The 20,326-nt window shown below is 41.7% G+C and overlaps 1 protein-coding gene across 4 annotated transcripts in view; it reads left to right on the plus strand.

The window, feature by feature from the left end:
* Hecw2 (HECT, C2 and WW domain containing E3 ubiquitin protein ligase 2) overlaps nt 1-20,326 on the plus strand; it is a 358,088-nt gene that overhangs the window by 178,011 nt on the left and 159,751 nt on the right. The window contains exon 1 of one of the 4 annotated variants that reach the window (XM_076931913.1): nt 16,751-17,107. The exons of the other annotated variants lie outside the window; for them this stretch is intronic. The gene's annotated coding sequence lies outside the window, so the exon portion shown is untranslated. Of the gene's footprint in view, nt 1-16,750; nt 17,108-20,326 lie in introns of those variants that run through there. 4 annotated transcript variants of the gene reach the window in all.

The following is a 20,326-nucleotide window of genomic DNA, read 5'->3' on the forward strand; positions in this document are numbered from 1 at the left end:
GAGACTGAGAGAAACTCCAGGACTGGTAAAATGCACATGCAGTTGACATTTTGAAGTTAAAGGTAGATCTGGGGGAACCAGTGTATTGTTGGTGTTAGAGTAACAGAGCACTTGGTTGTACATGTTCATTGTGACTCTTCAGCTTTCTTTTTTCTTCTTTTCCTTGAGCCAAGGTCTCACTCCGTAGCCTATGAACTCATTAAGTCATTTGTGTTGGCTTCCAACTCACAGCAATCCTCCTGCCTCAACCTCATACATCCTTGGACTGCAGGTGTGACCCACCCACCACACTCAGTTTGAACTCTGTGTAAGTTCATTAGAGTTGTTGCATTGCTGTATCTGCATGACTTTTTCTCCCCTGGGTCAAGAATTGGGGACAGGGTACCCCAGAAGTCATATTGTAGACAGTGAGATGACTAGGAAGTAGTAAACGTGTTTAGATAACTATAGAAATTTTTACAGGCATTAGAGTTTAGTGAATTTTTTGAGGGTTGGAAAAGAGGGATAATAGGGTATTTCTTCTTTTTCTTTCTCCACAGCTGTTGGGAAGTCTCACAGCAATGCACTCCGCCAATCCTGAAACCATTTATTCATACCTGTGAGAATATCATTGCTTTTGCAAAGATCTATAGAAATGTATAGCATTTTGCCCAGTGATTAAATATGTTTATTTAATTTCATCATTTAATCATTAGCCTTTTCCGGTAGCTGTACCACTGTTCATTTTCATCAACACTTATTATTTTCTGTTTTTAATTTATAACTCTCCTAGTGAGGCCAGGTGATGCAACCCAATAGTCCTATCTAGGACTATTCTGGAGATTGAGGTATTAAGAGTTCAAGTTCAAAGCCTGTTTGGCTATAGTGTGAGCCCAAAGCCAACTTGGGCAACTTAGTAAGCCTCTGCCTCAAATTAAAAAGTAAAAAGATAGCTGGAGAGGTAGCTTGTTGCTGAGCACTGTGTAGTTAGCTATGGTATCATTGTGAGTTTTGATTTGCATATTTCTAACAATTAGCTATGTTGACCACCTTTTAATGTGCTTGTTGGTTATTTATATGTCAGCTTTGAAGAAATGTTTATTCTCATTGTTTGCTCATTTCTAACCAGGTAGATTTTTATTTATTTGGTTGTTGAGTTGTAGGAAATCTTTATAAATTGTGGCTCCTCATCAGGGGTTGGTGGATTGCCTGAATTTTCTGCTGTGGTCTGAGTGTTCTTGTGATTGCACTGTTCTAATGTGTTCAAGTCCTGACCCCGGGAATGTGGTTAGGTCAGAGGATCCTGATGAATGAGATATGGCCCTTATAAAAGCAATCTCAAGGAACTTGTTTTCCCCTTCTAGCTTGAGGATGAGAAGATGCCCTCTGTGAGAGTGTAGTCCTCAGTAGACACTTAATTCACTGCTTCTCTGACCTTGGACTTCCAGTCTTCAGAACTCTGGGAAATGTGTGTTATTTGTATGTCACCATGGTGCTTCAAGACAGTGTCCCGAGTAGGCTGAGGTAGCACCAGCTTCAGTCTCTTTTTCATGGATAATCTCATTTTTCTGGCACCTCCTTGTTCACAGACTGTCCCAATGAATGTCAAATTCCATTTTCTCTCAAAAGAGGGATCGTGGTACCTTCAGTATGGATGTGATTCCAGCTGGAGTTTTCGCCTAGCTCTGTTTCTGACTGTGTTTCCAATATGCTAACTCACTTTCTTAGTATATTGGATGGATCACCGTCTTTCCATTTCCCTGCATGCTAGAAATGGTGGCACTTATCAGTTCAAAGTTCAGACAAAGAGACGGTGGGAAGAACATTGTTGTAGAACTGAAGAGTTAGGAGATCTTATTTTCCCTTTGTCTAACAGGTTTATTTTGTGCCTTAGCTAATCAGAGAAATACAAAAAAACAATTCTACCCTTTTCTTGGATTATTTTCTACAGGAAAGTTTTGTGGCCAGACAGTGATGTTCTCACATTATTGTTTTCTGCATTTACTTACAAACTTGTTTCTGTGTTGACTTGCACCCCGTGTTCCTGTCATGGTTGCCGGCAGTATTTCTGAGGCATAGCTGTAGCACTTGGCAGTTTTCATATTTTCTAATTTGTTAAGGAGAATGACTAATTTCTCCCATTACCTTCTTCTACTTCTGAGATTCACAAACTATTATTTCGGTGCTTTAGAAGATGGAATACATTTCACTGACAAGGCAGACAGAGTCTTCCATTATCAGTCTCTGACTTAGCTGTTTACAGCTGAGATCTAAGCATTTCCCGTATGCTTCTGTACATGGATTTCAATTAATGAATATAAAACTAAAACTCAAGTAGCTGACAGGACCCTTGGACACCTCACAGCACTGACGCAAAAAATTTCTTCTTTAAATTTCTTATTGCATGCTTGCTTGAGGTAGACAATAGAAACACCTAGAATGCTAAGTACAGAGTGGCTGAGGCTTTGCTCTGGAAAGAGTCTTGTAGTCAATTAGCAGTGCTCAGAATGGGCAAGAGATGAAGAAAAATATCACTTAGTAACCTCTCTCTCTCTCTCTCTCTCTCTCTCTCTCTCTCTCTCTCTCTCTCTCTCTCCTCGTTCTCCCTCTCTCCTCTCTTCCCTCTTTCCTCTCTTCCCCCTTTCTTTCTCTCTCCTCGTTCTCCCTCTCCTCTCTCTTTCCTCTCCTCTCTTCCCCCCTCTCTCTCTTGTCCCCCCTTTTTATCTTTTTGTGCTGCACTCTGTTGATGACGTTCACACAAGTCACTTTCCCAGGATGGAGAGCAGGGTGAACAGGTGCGAGGAGGAGGGCGGGATAAACAGCATTAAAGCCAATGAGTATGAGGCAACAACTTAATAAAGAAATCAAGCTATCATAGAGAGGGGTTTCCAGACCAAATGTGAAGCCCAGCTAGGAAAATCCTCTTGTGTGTAGATGCTTATGGTGGTTTGAATACCAGTGGCTCATATATTTGAATGCTTGGTTATTAGGGAGTGGTGCTAATTGAGAGAGATTAGGAGGTGTGGCCTTGTTGGAATAGGTGTGGCCTTGTTAGAATAGATGTGTCAATGGGGTGCACTTTGGGTTTTAACTGCTCAAGCCAGGCCAAGTATCTGTGTCTCTCTTGCTGCCTGTTGATCCAGGCATAGAACTCTCAGCTACTTCTCCAGCACCGTGTCTGGAGAATGCCATGATCCTACCATGATGATAATGGACTAAACTTCTGACACTTGTGAGCCAGCCCCAAATCAAATGTTTTCCTTTATAAGAGTTGTCATGATCGTGCTGTCTCCTCACAGCAATAGGACATTGACTAAGACAGTACTTAACCCATTCTTATCACAAATAAAAACATTTGTATTTGTTGTAAAGCCCTTACATCTTGTTTCTTGTGACAGCAGGTCATGTAGAGGTGTGTGTACTTGTCTCCAGATCCGTAAATGCATTGCCCAGCAGACTTTAAACAGGAAAATGTTGCATTATTGAACAAGAAGGTTGTAGATGGGTTATCTCCACCTCGGAAGCTAAGAGAACATTCACTGCACTCCCCGTCCCACGCTATGAACTAGTGCAGGTGAGAAGAACAAGAGACAGAGCAGACTGGTTGCCTTGCCAGGGTTACCTACCACATTTAATATTTCACACAGAGACTTCTGTTGCTCGGGTTCAGATGTGATCAAGAGGCTGCTGTGAACTTATGAGATAATTTGGGGACTGAAAAGGAATACTGGCAAGGATGTTAAAATTGTACTCTCCTGAGAATTAAATGATGGGGTTGACATCGTTTGAAGCAGCCCTAAAAAGTTTGCAGGATTCTCAGGTCTTTAACTAAGAAAGCTGCAGGTAAAAGGTAGAGACTCCAAAGACCCATGGCCTGGCTGTGAGTTTGACTTGGCCTTTCTCCTATGACTGTGAGCAAGCTACTGTAGATTCAGATACTGCACACATAAACTAGATGATATAATGAGATTTACTCATAGAGCCATTGGGGAAATTATGAGCTAATGTGATAGAGTAACAGCATCTTGATAGGACTCCCACAGCACCTAATACTGAGGAAATATTGACTAGTATTACTCTGAGTCCTGACTCTTAACAGAGTCATGAAAAATCAGAATGGATCTTGGGTGGCTACCGAGTTTAGCATGAGCGGTGTAATTCTTAGAAAAGCCCAGCTTAGTCAGTGTTTGGGGAGATATAAAGTTCCTGAGCTAGCATCTGTGTGGTCTCAAGGGACAGAGGTTCATGACTTAGATGGTTAGTCAGAAACCTTTAAGGCAGAACTATTTCTGACGTCTTGCTCTTTAGGAAACTTGTGATAAGTAGGTTCTCTCTTCTCTTTCCTAGAAGACATAGTTTTCCTAGAAGATGCAAGAATTGGGCTCCCTTTAAAACTTTCATTATTGGTCAGTCTTTGTGGTGGTTTGACTGGGTTTGGCCCCCACAGATTCATGTGTTTGGATGCTTGGCCCATGAGGAGTGGCACTATGAGTAGGCGTGGCCTTGTTGGAGGAAGTATGTCACTGTGGGGGTGGGCCTTGAGGTCTCTATGCTCAAGCTCTGCCCAGTACAGAAGAGAGCCTCCTCCTGGTTGGTTGCCTGTGGAAGATAGTCTCCTCCTGGCTGTTTTTGGATCAAGACATAGAACTCTTAGCTCCCCAGCACCATGTCTGCCTGCATATTGCCATGCTTTCTGCCAGGACGATAATGGACTAAACCTCTGAAGCTATAACCCTGGCCCAGTTAAATGTTTGTCTTTATAAGAGTTGCATTGGTTGAGGCTGGAGAGATGGCCCATCAGTTAAGAGCATTGACTGCTCTTCCAGATGTTCTGAGTTCAATTCCCAGCAACTACATGATGGCTCATAACCATCTGTGATGGGATCTGATGTCCTCTTCTGGTGTGTCTGAACAAAGGCACTCATATACATAAAATTAATTAATTAATTAAAAAAAAGAAAAGAGTTCCCTTGGTCAGAGCTTGTTGTCTGTTCACAGCAATGGAAACCCTAACTAAAACAACCCTTTTGATTCTACCTATGGTTGTTAAGATCAAACGTCTTTCAGAGACATTTGGGAAACAGTGGGTGTTCATTAACTCATGCTCTCCAGGTATGTTTTCCAGGCCATTCTGTTAGAAATGGTTCCCTGGGCCAATCAGTGCAAGACTCCGTGCAAGTCTGAAGGCTTTTGGAGTTTTGATATGCCCTGGTGCAGGTTATGAACTTCTAAGTAGGGCACAGATTGGAGTTTCTAAAAATGTACTTTAGAAACTTATGCACTAAGTAAGGAAATAACTCTATTAAGGCTACTTGCTGGCACATCTGTCTGCCTGTGACAAGACAATTCTAAAATACAACAGTTAATTTCATGCATGAAATAGTCTCCAATTATTAGTGTCCAGTGACTGTGCCTGATGGAGAGAGAAACCAGATATGGATGAAGAATTTGTCCTGCATGGTCCATCAAATGGCTAATCCACAGAAGACTGCACATCAGTCACAGTCTATTGTTTACCAACACAGGCTATTCATGTTTCAGATTCTAGAAGCTGTGGTTTTCTAGATGCTTTTAAAGGTTGTCCTGTAGGTTTATATTCTGCTCTTGTGCCATAGGGTGTTCCTCACAGTGCAAGCAGCCCAGCCCCTAGTGCTTGTTTTCTTTGTCAACAAAAGTTAACTCAAGGAAAAGGCAGGTGTGGACCAATGTTTTTGCACCTGAGAACTGCACATATCTGACAGTACTATTTTCTCTCTGAAAGCTCAGGAAACTTTCACATTTGGTTGAGGTATGTGGAGGATTTGACATCTTCTTTGAAGCTTCCATTCGTACATATTGAGAAATCAAATATAGAGTTGGAGGCCATACAAATATTAAGAGGAAAGAGAAAGGTGTAGATCGGAGGCCTATAAGTAAATATGGGGTAGGATAAGGTAGCAGGTGATACATGGATGCTGAAGCCCGAGATCAGAATTGAATGCGGGCTCTACTGTTAACTCTCAGCGTGCCTCCTGTGGGCATCTCCAACCTGCAGGGTTGTTTTCCGAGTTAATAGGAGTTATAAAGAACATTAAGCAATGCATGGCAGTGTTGCATCACGTCCTTAAACAAAGACATGGAAAATCAAGAAACTGGTCTTCATTAAATATTTTTGTGTAATTATAACAAAGTTATATTGAGATGTTTATTGATAACAAGGCTGATAAGCCTTATTTAGGTGGATTGTGACCCTGAAGTTGATAAGCCTCACCGCTGCTCTTCAGTGAAATAAGTTACCAACGATAGTTGCACAGTCCACAGTCGCAGTAAGGCAGACAAATGCTGTCATTCACATTCTTCCCTTGTGCAACCACGCAGGCCTGAGAGATGCTTTCTCCACCAGTGACTTAATGCTGAAATGTGACCATGATTGTCCACGCAACTCCTGGAGATTATTTCTATATCTATATTTATATCTGCATTTATAGCTCTCTATGCCCAAGGCTACAGCAATATGAATAGATATTTTCTCCGAGAAGTGACTTTTGACAAGTTTTAAAATTTGGTGTTTTGTCCCAGAGATAACCACCTCTCAGGCTGCTTGAGTTGCTGTAAGAAAGTAACTTAGACTAACTAATTTGTAAGCAACAGGAAAATAGCACTCATGGTTCTGTGGCTGGCAAGTACACATTCATAGATATGTTCTTCCCTGTTCTAACATTGCATCTTACATTAAATAGATCACATTTAGTAGATGCTTATGCATACACCTTTCAATCTGGTTAGCTTCCATTGGACTAATTTGAAATAACTAGTTAAGAAAAGGAAAGACAACTGACCTGGCACAGCCACTGTTTTAGCCTAGCTGAGCTATGTTTTAATAAATCATCTGCATGTGGATTGTGCCTTAGTTTTGTTTCAGTTATGATAAGATTCTCTGCCTGTCCTATTCTTTGATTTTTTTTTTTAATTTTAAAAGGTTACATTCATTTACTCTGTATGTGTGTGGGGATATGGGTACACATGTACTACATGTGGCTGTCAGAGGACAACTTTCAGGAGTCTTTTCTCTCCTTAAGCCATGTAGGTCCTGATGATTGAACTCAGGTCGTCGGGCTTGACCCCAGTGCCTTCACCCACTGAGCCATTCCTCAGGCCCTTGGCTCTCCAGTTGTTTGTGATAATTTAGGCTGATTTAAGTTAATGTGCACACTGTAAGTTTCTCATCCATTTTGCATGTAATATTTTCAAGCTTGTTAGTTATTCCCTTCAGTGTCTAAGTTCTGCGTGGTGACTAAATGAAGTTGTTATCCTTGGTGAGTGTCTGTATGTGTTTTAAGTTGCTTTAAGTTCATATGTTAAAAATATTTCAAGTGTTTTAACAACTTGCAGAGTTTTAGAGGCCAATGTGAAAAGCCATAAAAAGGAAGTGTCTAAAGAATAGTTTTAACATTTTCATGCATCCGACTTTGTTTATGAAATCATAACAATTTTCTTCATGTGTAACAGAATCATTACCTTCCTGCCACTTCTGGTTTTGTCTTTTTGTATTTTTATCTTTTTTTTTTTTAATGAAAAAAGGTTTTAAATTAGAAAACTTGCTTTTTTTTAAACATTTGATTGAGATGTTTATATAGAAACTCTGAAGCAGGCTAGAAGGTAAAATCACAAACCATACATAGTGAGGGTATTTTATAATGAAAATACTTACAGACTCTTAAATATAGCTTGTTAGGGAAGGGCGGAAGGGAACCAACTTGTTACAGTTTGTTCCAGGAAAGGCATCTTGGATGGATGCCATCTACTCTTACAAAGATGTCCTACAATTTCAGTTTTATTTGCTATATTTAACCTTTCCCAAAATGATTATGAAACGAGTATGTATAATAAAGTGAGGAAATTAGCACAATTCCTTTAGTTAATTGAAAATAGGCAAGTCTTCTCTCCCAAAGACATTGCTTCAGTTTTAATGAAAATTTGAGCAGAGTCTATTCTTTTTTTGTTTGTTTGTTTTTCTCTTCTTATAATTTTTTTATTAGATATTTTATTTACACTTCAGATGCCATCCCCTTTCCCCATTCCCCCCCTTAGAGAACCCCTATCCCATGCCCCTTTTCCTTTTTGCATTTATACATTTTTTAAAAATAATGTTAATCATAAGCTTTATAAGTTTGGAATTGGTCAATCAGAGGTGTAACCCACTGACCAACCTAGATATAACAACTATCTTTGACTGGTGGAGATACATGAATATCTGCCTCCCTGTCTCCCCCCTCTTTCTCTCTTTCATCACCTAGCTTCTCCTCTCCTTCTTCTTCTCCTCTTCTTACTCCTTTTCTTCCTCTCAGTACTCCTCCTACCTTAGCTCCTCCTACACATCACCCTTCCTGTTAAAATGAAACTTTTCTCTTAAAATACAATTAGAGCATAATTATGCCAATTTGTACCAGTGAGGTACAAGATAGTCCTAATACCCCGTCCATCCTTTTGTTGACTAACCAGCACCTCTGTCATCTATCCTAACTAAAACATTTAGTTCTGAACCTGGCTTTAGGATGAATGTCAGCTGACGACCATCCACTCAAATCTTTTCTCTTAAGGTAAATAGCTATGTTTTCAACCCTGTCAGAAATCCAGAATGACTGAGTTAACTATAATTGTGGGAAGCACAAATCATAGCTTCTAAAACTTAGCCAATTTATAGAGACCTCTGAACACCTGAAAAGCCCCTATACTACCGAACGTTGGAGCATCAAATCTTCAGCCTTCTGGCCCAGAATCATCTGACAGACCTTAGTGATGCAGGATTATTAAGGACTGATGAGCAGAGTCTATTCACATGAGGCTTCAGGTGACTTCAGAGCTCCCTCTGACCAGCTGCATCCTGGGTGAGCTGCTGCTGCTCTGCTTGGTGTATTTGTTGTAATGAGAAAGTTCTGAAAGCTTCTTCAGATTTTTCATCAGTGGCTTAGTCTTTCCTACTGACCATAACAGGGACACTAACACAGGTGATGCTGGGCTGCACCTGGCTCCTTGCTGCTTGGTGTTGTTTTACAATCCTTCAGAATGGAACTAGCTTTGTGTTGTTGCTGTCCCACCTTTGCAGACAAGAGGACCAAAACTTGGGAAGGTTGATCATTTGTCTTAAGGTGTCTAATTCAGAAAAATAACCAGAGCTATATCCTCACAAGCTGTCAGAAAGCTCTTAGTCGTAGAACTACAGGGAGAAAATGTCTCATGTTAAATTAAACAAATATTAAGGAAATGTAATGGACAAATTTAGTATATTCATTTATGGCTTATAAGAACAAATTTGGATGTGTAAAGATTGGCTTTATTCTTTTTCTAATAAGAGACACAATAATATTGGGGGGAGTCTCTTTCAGTCTTCCTTATTAAAGGTCCTGGCAGCTAGGATGTGATAGTTATTATTGTGACATTATCCATTGTGTGGACAGACTCATACTCCTAGGGTCCCCCATTATACCTTTTATAAACACCATGTTTAATTTGGACATGAAAAAAGTTTTTCTTGGCAACATTTTTATAGCAAAAGTAGAAACTGCATGGACCTCTGTGCCAGCTACTGACCAGAAGCAGGAATTATAAAGGATATGTCTGCACCTAACTTTTGACACTGTTGAGAATGCCAATCAATCTTTCAAACGATGGTTTAAGAATTGCCTGAATCAGAATTGCATGGATTTGTTATTGAGAGCACAGATTCATTATACCTACCCTTTCATGACCATGTCAGAATTTCCATGGTTTTCTTCTTGAAATCTGAATTTTAAACAAGAGTCCCAGGTGATTCTAACTTATGTGCAGTCAAATTTGAAAGCTATTCTTTCAGGGAGTAAAAATCTGTATGGCATGTTTGACTCTGACTCATAGTATACTATGCTAAATTCTAATGCCAATTCTGAAAATGTTCATTAATGCAAATATGTTGGAGTTTCCTGATGCATGCTTTCAGCAGGACATCTGTCAGATGTATTCCTGAGCTAACTACAGCCTCAATCATATGTAAAGCATCACTGGAAAAAGATAATGTTTCCATTTGCAGATCAAGGGAATATAGTCAAGTAAAATGATTTACATTGTTCTTCACTGGTTTCATTTTAATTGCAGAGTTTTACATGCCTAAAATCTATGTCACTATCCATCCTGACTTACAATAATATTATATTTGGAATAAAAAACAGCATAACTTTCTTAATGAAGGTTGGAAGTTTTTTCTTACCCCCACCCCAAAATTGACAGCAGTCAGTGAAGAGATTTGTAATTGGCCAGAGTGATGATCATAAAGAGATTGAGTGTTCAATCCTAAGCCAGACATCTGTATTAACTGCCACAGAACACACACACATACACACACACACACACACACACACACACACACACACACATATACACACATACATTCACATACATACATACATACATACATATATGCATATATATACACACACACACACATATATATATTACCACCACCGTCACCAAACCTCAGAACATCAAAGAAGAGAGGGCAGAACGAATTGAAGAGCTGAAGGATGAGAGGAGTGTTGTAAAGTACTGTCCTCTGGACAAGACATGACTGTTGCAAATTGTGAACTTGCCCCAGCTATGGTTACAAGCATGAGACCTAAGCTAGCCAAAATCCTGGCACAGACCACCTCTGTCTCTTAGTCTCTCAGATGAGACACAGGTGTGGCTGTCTGGAGAGCTACTTTAAGAGCTCCAAGAGGGCTGTCTGTGTAATACTAACCTTGCCTGTGGTGAGTTCTTAATGGCCATTCTTTTTATTGAATTTGGTTGTTTGCCACTTCCTAAGCTAAATTGTAAAAATGTATTTCATATATGTATATCAACTTGGGGTTGGATTTGAAGCCCTATTTAAAAAAAAAAAATCAGGGATCTGACTTTTATGTACATTAAAGACAACTTTCTGATTCATGTAGAAATGTGTTTCCTTTGGGAGATTTGGGAATCTGAAAACAGTGAGCTGCAATGAGTGTTTGTCTGGTTGCTTCCCAAGCACAAGCGCAGAGTGAAAAGCTCCCAATCAAAACTGCAACAGAGGCAGGCCTGTGTGGCGAGGCTGCAGTACTGGGTACTGGTGAGGTCAGAGTATAGGTGTGTGGGGCTCATAAACACAAGGGAGATTCCTGAAGGCCTTTCTGGAAGAGGGTTGCCCCTTCCTGATGTGCGAACCTTGATGCTGGTTTGTTTGTGGTGGCAGCATAGAGGTAGCCAGCTGTGGAGACACAGCTGGACTTGGTTGTCAGGTTGTATTGTGATCTGAAGATGGTATCTCTGATTTCCCTGCTTTACTGCCAATGAGCATTTTTCGAGCTTTGGGGAATAAGCTACTTTAGTTAAATGGTATCTTTAATTTTCTAAGATTAATCCATTCAACAGCCACAAACCATAGTGCTTCCCTCAGGCTTCCCTTGGAATCAATAGACTTGAATACTAGGACTCTAAAAATAATCAATTGAGGTTTCAGGAAATGATCTGATGGGGCTGGAGGAAAGGATAGGTTTCCATTCTTTAATCCTTAGCCTTCAACTTCTCTCCCTGTGCCCTCCACCCTCCCTCCACCTCCCATACTTCAACCTCTACCCCCTTCCCCTCCAACCTCCTCCACCCACTCCCACCTCTGTGTTCTGTTCATTCTGAGCCTCTGCAATACTGAAAAGCACAGCACTGACCTCTGCCCTGCCCTTCCACGGAGGAATCATCTCCCTTTTCTCTCCTCCAAACCAGCTGCTTGTCAGCATGACTCAGGGCTCAGCTGAGTGAGCTCCTGTTAGTCCATGGACCCGGTCTTTTGGGCAGCAGCTCACTCTTCAGGCCTTCTATTTTCCCCGTATAGAATGCACTCTCATTTTATATATAATTGCATATTTAAGGTCCTTCCTCTACAAAAGGAGGAACTCTGTTTGGACCACAGTATCTGTCCATGCCTAGTACCACGCAAAATCATTTTATCATAGTAATGAAAACACAATGGTAATATATGAATGTGCCTTCCCCATTTTAATGCTGCTATTGATTTTGCTGGCTTTCCTCATAAACAACTGTAGGCTGGAGAAAGAAATAGGATAGGAAGGTTCTGGGGTCTGATACTGGCTGTACATTCTCAGTGCATTTGTTTACTGTGACAGAGGAGGTGTGTCTAAATCACCTGTGTTTTAAAAGTTCCCTCTTTGTGAAACAATTGTGTCCATATGTTGGTGTGATTCCTATGTTCCAATGCTTACTGTGTTCCCTTATCCCATACTTTAAAGCTCTTCTTAATTGGGAATTTAGTTCCTACTCTATGTACAGTATTGAGTGTGTATTAAATTTTAAATCCATTGTGACAGTAGCTTGTGCTAGGGACAAGTAGGATCCTTTATAAAGGAAAATAGCCCATGGATGCTGTTAAGACATGGATGGACCAGAATCTGGTAGTCAGTTGAGGTGTCATATGTATGTATAAGGCTCAGGCCTGGAGACCTAATCCTGTACTGTGAGCCTCCTAGTAACCCAGGGAAATCTGTTGCTATATCACTAGAGAACAGTCGAGAACTCAAAGTTTTGAACTTTTTTTTTTTTTTTTTTTCTGAGAATAAGATCAGAGACTCTGTCATTAAGTCTGTTGTTAACTGGCTATAGCCATCTTTGATTCTAATAAGAGGAATGAATTAGTATTTCCTGGGTCTATTTACTTATCTAATGGTGACGGAGGCCGTAATGACCCCGTGGGCAGGTTAGTGAGGATGCTGTAATTTCAGGAGTGTTGAGGCCCACACTGCCCGGCTTGGGGGCCACTGTGTCACGGCCCAAGCTGCTGCTCCGGTCCGAGGGTCAGGGTCTAGCAAGAGAGAGAGTGGGGATGGAGGGGCAAGAGATGCGAAGAATGGAGACAAGACAGAGGTTCTGATCAAGTCTCAAGTCTCCTTTATTGAAAAGAAATCCTGGGTATTTATATGCTTTGCCACGTGCCTTGTAGGCATAAATACCACGTGCACCTTGCAGCTGGGAGCCCTAAACAGCAAAACAAGATATGTGGGATAAACAAGATGTTTATCAGAGTGTGCTCAGCTGTTGTAGGCTGTGGGAAACAAGTCTCTTGTCAGGGTATATGGCTCGGGATGTCTGCTAGGAGTCGGCTCCCAACACAGGAGAATTATTTCATGGAGGCAGAATAATGTACAAGCACTTGGCTTTGAGCATTGTTTAGATCTGGGTTCAAACCAGCCTGGGAGCACATAGGGAGGGGCCCGTGGCTCCAGCTGTATATGTAGGGGAGGATGACAGTGTCAGGCATAGGTGGGTGAGGAAGTCCTTGGTCCAGTGAAGGCTGGATACCCCAGTGTGGGGGAAATCGTGGGTGGGGAGGTGAGAGTGGGAGGGTGGGTGGGGGCATATCCTCCTAGAAGCAGGAGGACAGGGAATGAGATAAGAAGTTCCTGGGTAGGGGGGGAGATTACATCTGAAATGTAAATAAAATATCCAATAAAAAAAAAAAAAAAAAGAAGTGTTCTCAACAGAGGCTGAAAGACATGGGTATTCAGAAAAAAAGATCTGGGTTTAAATCATGTCAAACATGAACCTTCCTCTGCAGTTTCTTCCTCTGTTAATGGGTCTAACCTTCCTACTGACGTCATCCTTAGAGCAGTGTGGTAGCACTCACCAGAATGTTGTTTTGGTTTTGTTTGTTTGCTTGTTTACGGAGAGTCCAGGTACTATGTTAGCTCTGGCTAGCCTCAAACTTGAGCTGCCTGTGTTTCAGTCTCTTCAGTGCTGGGAATGCAGTTGTGTGCCAGAGACCATTTTTAAAAAGCAAAGCCTTTATGTTACTGGCACATAGTAGGCACTCTATATGTATTTGCTACTGTCTCCCCAGACACTCAGGAAAAGCATGACGACCTGTACCACTGGGTTTGTCAACTGTGGCTAGCATCGGAAGCAGCATAGCTCAGTAGCTCATCAGAGCATCCAGGAAGTGGGTGTTGGGATCAAAGGAAGAAGACAGAAGAAAATGCAGTCTCCAGCTGTAAGGGGGAGCTGACGTGCCACCTCCCTCCCTCCACAGGAAACTCACCACATACACTAAGACATCACCTCATTTACCTGCATGTGTTGGAAAGGTTTTGTAGTCTTAGATTGCATTCAGCAAGCAGTTAATTAATTGCAGAGTCTGATACAGATGGGCTAATAGCTTCACAGAGCTCTTTTCTACTTGAAATGCAAATGAGTCTGAATTGGGTATTCGCCTTGTAACTCTTCTGAGTATAAGACAGGGGGGCTGAAGAGATGGCCCAGTGGTTGAGAACACTGAATGCTCTTCCAGAAGTCCTGAGTTCAGTTCACAGCAATCACATGGTGGCTCACAGCCATCTATAATGGGATCTGATGCCCTCTTCTCATATGTCTGAAGACAGTGACCGTGTACTCACATACATAAAATAAATACATAAATCTTAAAAAAAAAAAAAAAAAAAAAAAAAAAAAGAGGCAAAGGTCCAAGCTGTATATTTTTATTTTTGAAATTTTCTGCTTTTCCTCTGTCCAACCTTTCCCATACACTCTTTCAAATTCACAGTCTCCAATTCTTTAATTGTCTTGTGTGTGTGTGTGTGTTTTTCCTAAATATAAAACTACAGTCTCCTCAGTCTGAATATCTTACATGTATGTATTTTTCAGGGCTGACCATTTGGTTGTAGGTAACCAGTTGGTGTGCTCTGGGAACGGCCATTTCTCTTGCTCTCAGCCCTAATTGTTCGTAGTTTTTGTCTGATGCTGAAGTTCCATGAGCTTTAGCCCACTCACATGCCCACTGGTGTCATTGTCCTTCAGGTACAATGCAGGCAGCCATGCTGGTGAGACTTCATATGTGTGGCTCCTGATATTTCCAGGAGGTGAACTCTGACAGCACACTTCCTGATCTTCTGGCTCGTGCTATCTTTCTGTCCTCTCTTCTGAAGTGATTCCTGAGGTTTAGATGGGGGATTTGGTTTCAGTTCCTCTCTGTATTTTAATCAGTTTTGGTTTTCCGTAATATCTGTCTGCTACAAGGAAATGTTTCTTTGATGAAGGGTGAGATCTATACTTATCTGTGGGTAAAGGATAAATATTTAGAGTTAGAAATTATTTTGGTTAATAAAGTGGATTCTCCTCCTTCCTTTATCCAAGGCTAGCTCTCAGTGGTTGGCTAGGTTTCCAGGACCAGAAATGATTTTCTTCTTGTTGAGTGGCCCTTACTTCCAATTAGAAAGCAACTGGTTACTGCCAAGGTGTATGCACCATTACGTCAGCCTTTGGGCTACTGTGCTGTGCTAATCCTTGCTTTAGTGCATAGGGATGATAGCTAGGTAGGGCACTTGGTTCCTTCCCTTTCTTGGATGCTTTCAAGCTCCCTTCTAAGATCACAAAAGCTAGTCTTCAGGTGGGATGCTTTCAGGTCAGATCCATCTAGGCTCTCCAGGTTTTGTGTCTGAAGTTCACAGTGTTTTCAGCCTCTTGGAGGCCACTGAGTGTAGCAGAAACAGCCTGTACTGTTTTGGTAGTCTCTTGGACAATCCTGACCAACAACTCAAAATGGGGGAGGGGGGAGACAGAAACAGACTGATAGACAAAGAAGTGGGAGAGTCAGAACATACACAGAGAGGGGCAGGGGGAAGATAGAGAGGAGAGAGGAGAGAGAGAGAGAGAGAGAGAGAGAGAGAGAGAGAGAGAGAGAGAGCCATCTATATCACTCCTCAGCATATGCCCAAAGGAAGGACTGGTCATCCTACTCCACAGACACTTGCTCAGGCATATTCATTGCTGCTCTATTCACCAAAACTAGGAAATGGAAACAAACTGAAGGTCCTTCAGTCGATGAATAGTTAAGGAAAATGTGGAGCATATACACTCTGGGATAATATTCAGCTATAAAGAAAAATGAAATAATGAAAATTTCAGGTAAATGAATGGACCTAGAAGAGGTCCTATTGAGAGAGAGAGAGCCCTGACCCAGAGAGCTCCAAATCTTCAGATGTGAGTACATAACTGGAGGAAGTACAGAAACCAGGAAAGCAGAATGCAGTCATAGGAGGGGATCGATAGAGACAAGAGCAGTGTTCAAGTGATTTGATGGGGGAAATGGGAGAAACGGGGCCATTAGCTAGGGAGGGGGGAAGGAGATTAATACAGAAGAAAGAAGAAGGTAAAATAACAGGAAGAATGTCTAGAGAGTTATAAGGAATCGTTTTATTATCTATCTACTTAAATTACATATAATGCATATAAGTCTGGGTACTAGCTATATTGATTATTATAAAACCATTTATGCATTAAAAGTAAGGTCAGAAGATAACTTCTGAATTGATGACTGTTAGGAGATTTTTGTTAAAGCTTTATATTGTTTGCAAAAGCTTTAGTCCTTTTTAATAATTTGAGGTGATAAGTCTGCAGATTCCACGCTGGATTGATCTGGCTGCTCCCAGTTCATTCACTAGCCTCAGGGAAGGCCATAGCTGATGACCAGGCGTGGTGGACTAGAGCTTCCAGACAGCAGAGATTCCAGACAGCAGCTTCTCTGTTCTATCAGTGTGCTGTGTGTGTGTGTGTGTGTGTGTGTGTGTGTGTGTGTGTGTACACTCATTCCTTGGAATTCTCCCATGGAAAAGCAAAGGAAGGAAGCTGAGGGGAGGATGGGGCAATCACATCCTGTACCCTTTCTAGGGAGTGGCCACATCTGCCTCAGCAGAAGGGACATAACGTGATGTGTTTTTTTTCACTTAGGATGCCTGGGCAGTAACAAGACTTGTGTGGCCAGGGCGGCTCAGTGTTGTTCTCAGCTGGACAGGACTGGTCTGTATAGGTCACCTCTAGTTCTACCTAGTATTTCATTTCTAGAACATCCGAGGAGCAGGGAGAGGCAGAGCATCAGTGAAGTGGACCTGGCAGGCTCCCAGAACCACCTGGGGACTCAAGGCCTGCGGTGGCCTCGGTTCTGACTGCTGCTGTGATGAAGCTGCCAAGTGGCTAGGCCAGGTGCATGCTTTTAAGCAGAATGTGACATATCCCTTCTTGCCGTTTCCTGTGCTGGGATGGAGCTGACGGATTCTTCCCAGCAAAGACGTAGAGGAACCCTTGGGGATTGTTAAAGGTAAGGGATAGAAAAAGTCTGTGCTCCTACCTGATTTCCTAGTCCAAGGGTTGGTTTGTGTTCTCTCTGCTTCTCTCTGAGAAGTTCCTTAGTGTAGTCCTCTCCATTGGTTACTGGTGGTGACTAGTGAGCTGTGTTTGTCACATTTAGTACTTGACAGCATGATGCAGGAGACCAGTGCAGGGATTCAGACAGGAAACTTCTGTAAGAAACAGGAAGTCCCTTGTTGAATTTCTGGAGCCCCTTGGTTTGTGTGTGTGTGTGTGTGTGTGTGTGTGTGTGTGTGTGTGGTAAGTACAGTTTCTCTCTCCACAAGTGCTTTTGAAAGCGCTGAAACTCTGAATCTAAAACAGGTTAGATTATCTGTACCCAGGAAAAGTTATTTTTTTTTTTTTTATGAAATTTAAAGCTCTTCTTTCAGGGAATGAGGTGCTAAAGCACATTTCTCTTCAAAGGAAATGGTCTGTGGAGATGTGTTCCAGAGACCATGGATGTAACAATAGTATTAAAATTAAAAACAAAAGAGGAGATAGGGACACAGAGACACAGAGACAGAGATATAGACAGGATTTTATGTGTTCCAGCTGGCCTTGAAGTTCCTATAGCCAAGGATGACTTTGAACTTATTATCCTCCTGCCTCTACCTCCTGAGTGCTAGGCTTACAGATGTGTGACACTGTGCCTGATTTATGGGGTTCTAGGGATCAATTCTTGGGCTTCAACTGACTTATGCTTCCAGCTCTAGGAAGCTTTATGTTTATTTAATAAATACAGTAAAGAAAAGGAATGTGTAATCAGAACCCATTATTGTCATTTCTGGTGGCTATTTACACACATGCTGCTGAAAATTTGATCTGGGTTCCTTGTGTAGAGAAAAGAGGGTACCTCTGTGTGGTTCTAATAGAACTGACTAAAATGCATTAAGCATTGAGTGACTTCCATTGAAGAACCAGGCAGGTCTACAGAGCTGTGTGCTTGTGGCAGTTTCTACTTACTGTACAGTGTTGTTACATACAAGCACATATGTTGGATGTAGCAAGTATTGGTTAAGTAGAGTTTAAGGCTGAGGAGAAGCTAAGTCAGTTAAGTGCTTGGCATGCAAGCATGAGGACCTGAGTTCAGATCCCCAGAACCTGTGTAAGATGTTAGGGGCAGCAGCACATGCCTGTAACAATAGTTCTGGGCAGGCAGATAAGGATTCCTTGAGCTCACAGCTCAGCCATTCCAACCAATTGGTGAGTGTGGCAGTGTGTGCTTCTAACTCCAATGCTGGATGATCAACAGACCAGAACAATCCCTGGATCTCACTAGGCAGCTAGCCTAGGCTGAATGGTGAGCTCCAAGCCAATAAGAGACCTTGTCTCAGTGATCCTGAGGATGGCACCTGACATTGTCCTCTGGCTTCCAGATTATATATCCAAACATATGAGAACACACACACACACACACACACACACACGCATACACACACACCACAAATCCAAATAAAAAACTAAAACATGAAAACCTGGGAAAAGAGGTTGACGAAATGTGCTTTTGCGTATGAAAATCAACCCCTTTGAAAGAAGGCTGACATAGATGAAAAGTTCTACAACCTCCTTCACTCCTGTGGTTTCCAGGCTTGTGCCATCCACTCATGTCCTCACTGCAGCCTTTCTAAGCCAGGTACCATTAGTATTTTATACACCAAGGAAACAGAGCCCATGCCATAGAAAGGAGAAGTGAAGCTGAAACTTTTAGCTCCTCTAGTCAAACTGTTGCCTAGACAGTCAGCATCCAGAGGTGCGGTAACCATTGCATCTGCAGCTTAGGTGCTACACCTACAGACCAGCAAGCATACTTCTCTTGGCACATAGAAGATCCATATGGACTCAGTGCTAGTGAGGTAAATGTGTTGTGTTGACATTTCTGCTAAGAGATGGAAAATGGGAATCTTCTGAGCTGTTTGAGCAAGTGGAAAGCTGGACTTTGAGGAATTGTTTGGATGAAGAGAGGGGCATGGGGTAGACATAAAGAATGAAATTACATGGTGGTGGTTTGGTGTGGAGAGGTGAGAGGTGGGTGAGCTACCTTCTGGAGTTGCTGAACTGGAGTCAGAGCTTGGTCCATGGCCTTTTGCTCTAAGAGTGGATATTTACATGTGTCACGGCTCTGTCTTCACAAGAGGTAGTAACAGGAGGAGTGCCATATTCAGGTTTTGGCTGTGGGGCTAGTGTTTGCCTGTTCATAAGCAACAGAGACTGTCCTTATTCCTTCCACAGTCTGCTCTGCACACAGCAGACAGGCTTATATATTTAATGAATAGCGCTTTACTTTCCCGCTTAAACTTCCAGTTAGTGACTTTCCAGCATGTTCTTTTGTGGATGCTTACTGTCGTATGAGCAGACTGTGACAAGTGTATAGGACAGTGGTCTTGGAGCAAGGCTCTAGAGTTACTATGTTGAACATATTTCTTAACCTCTCTGATAGCATTTCAGAGAGCTGTTGGTGGTTTTAGTTTAAAATGCTAGGACAGGGCATTATGTAGTTACGTATCATGACTCATACTCATCCCCATCAGAACAAAATCTCCCCTCCTTTCATCCCATCTCAGTCTTTACCGTGTGGAACACTGCCCAGCTCATAGTGGATACTCAAAGAATAGTTGTTGAATTATGTTTTAACACTGTTATTTTCTCTATCCTGTCTACCATTGTTATTTTCTTTGGGTCTTTTGAGGCTTAAACTGTTTAACTATCTTTGACCTAGTACCATGTTTCTCCCAATTAAAGCCTGTAGAAAAAGAAATTTTTTTCTGTATTTTAAGTGGTTTTTATTAGTATACAAAATAATGGATTGTGAGTTGTATACAGTCATGTGTCATTACTTTGTCCATATCCGTTCTGTGAGTTTTCTGCTCTTGACTTTTTCACCTCCTGCTGCTCTGCTTCCTCCTTTTAAATGGTCTTCCTTCTGCTTTTATGTCTCGTGTGTGTGTGTGTGTGTGTGTGTGTGTGTGTGTGTGTGTGTGTGTTTGTGTCAGCTATGTCTATATTTAACTGGCCTATTGTGCTGGCTGGTTTTACGTCCACTTGACACAAGCTAGAGTCATCAGAGAGGAAGGTGCCTCAATTGAAAAAAATGCCTCTGTAAGATCCAACTATAAGACATTTTCTTAATTGGTGATTGATGTGAGTAGGTCCAGCCCAGGGTGGGCGGAAAGCAGGCTTAGCAAGCCAT

This window comes from Arvicanthis niloticus, chromosome 3, assembly GCF_011762505.2.
Source record: "Arvicanthis niloticus isolate mArvNil1 chromosome 3, mArvNil1.pat.X, whole genome shotgun sequence".
Taxonomy (NCBI): Eukaryota; Metazoa; Chordata; class Mammalia; order Rodentia; family Muridae; genus Arvicanthis; species Arvicanthis niloticus.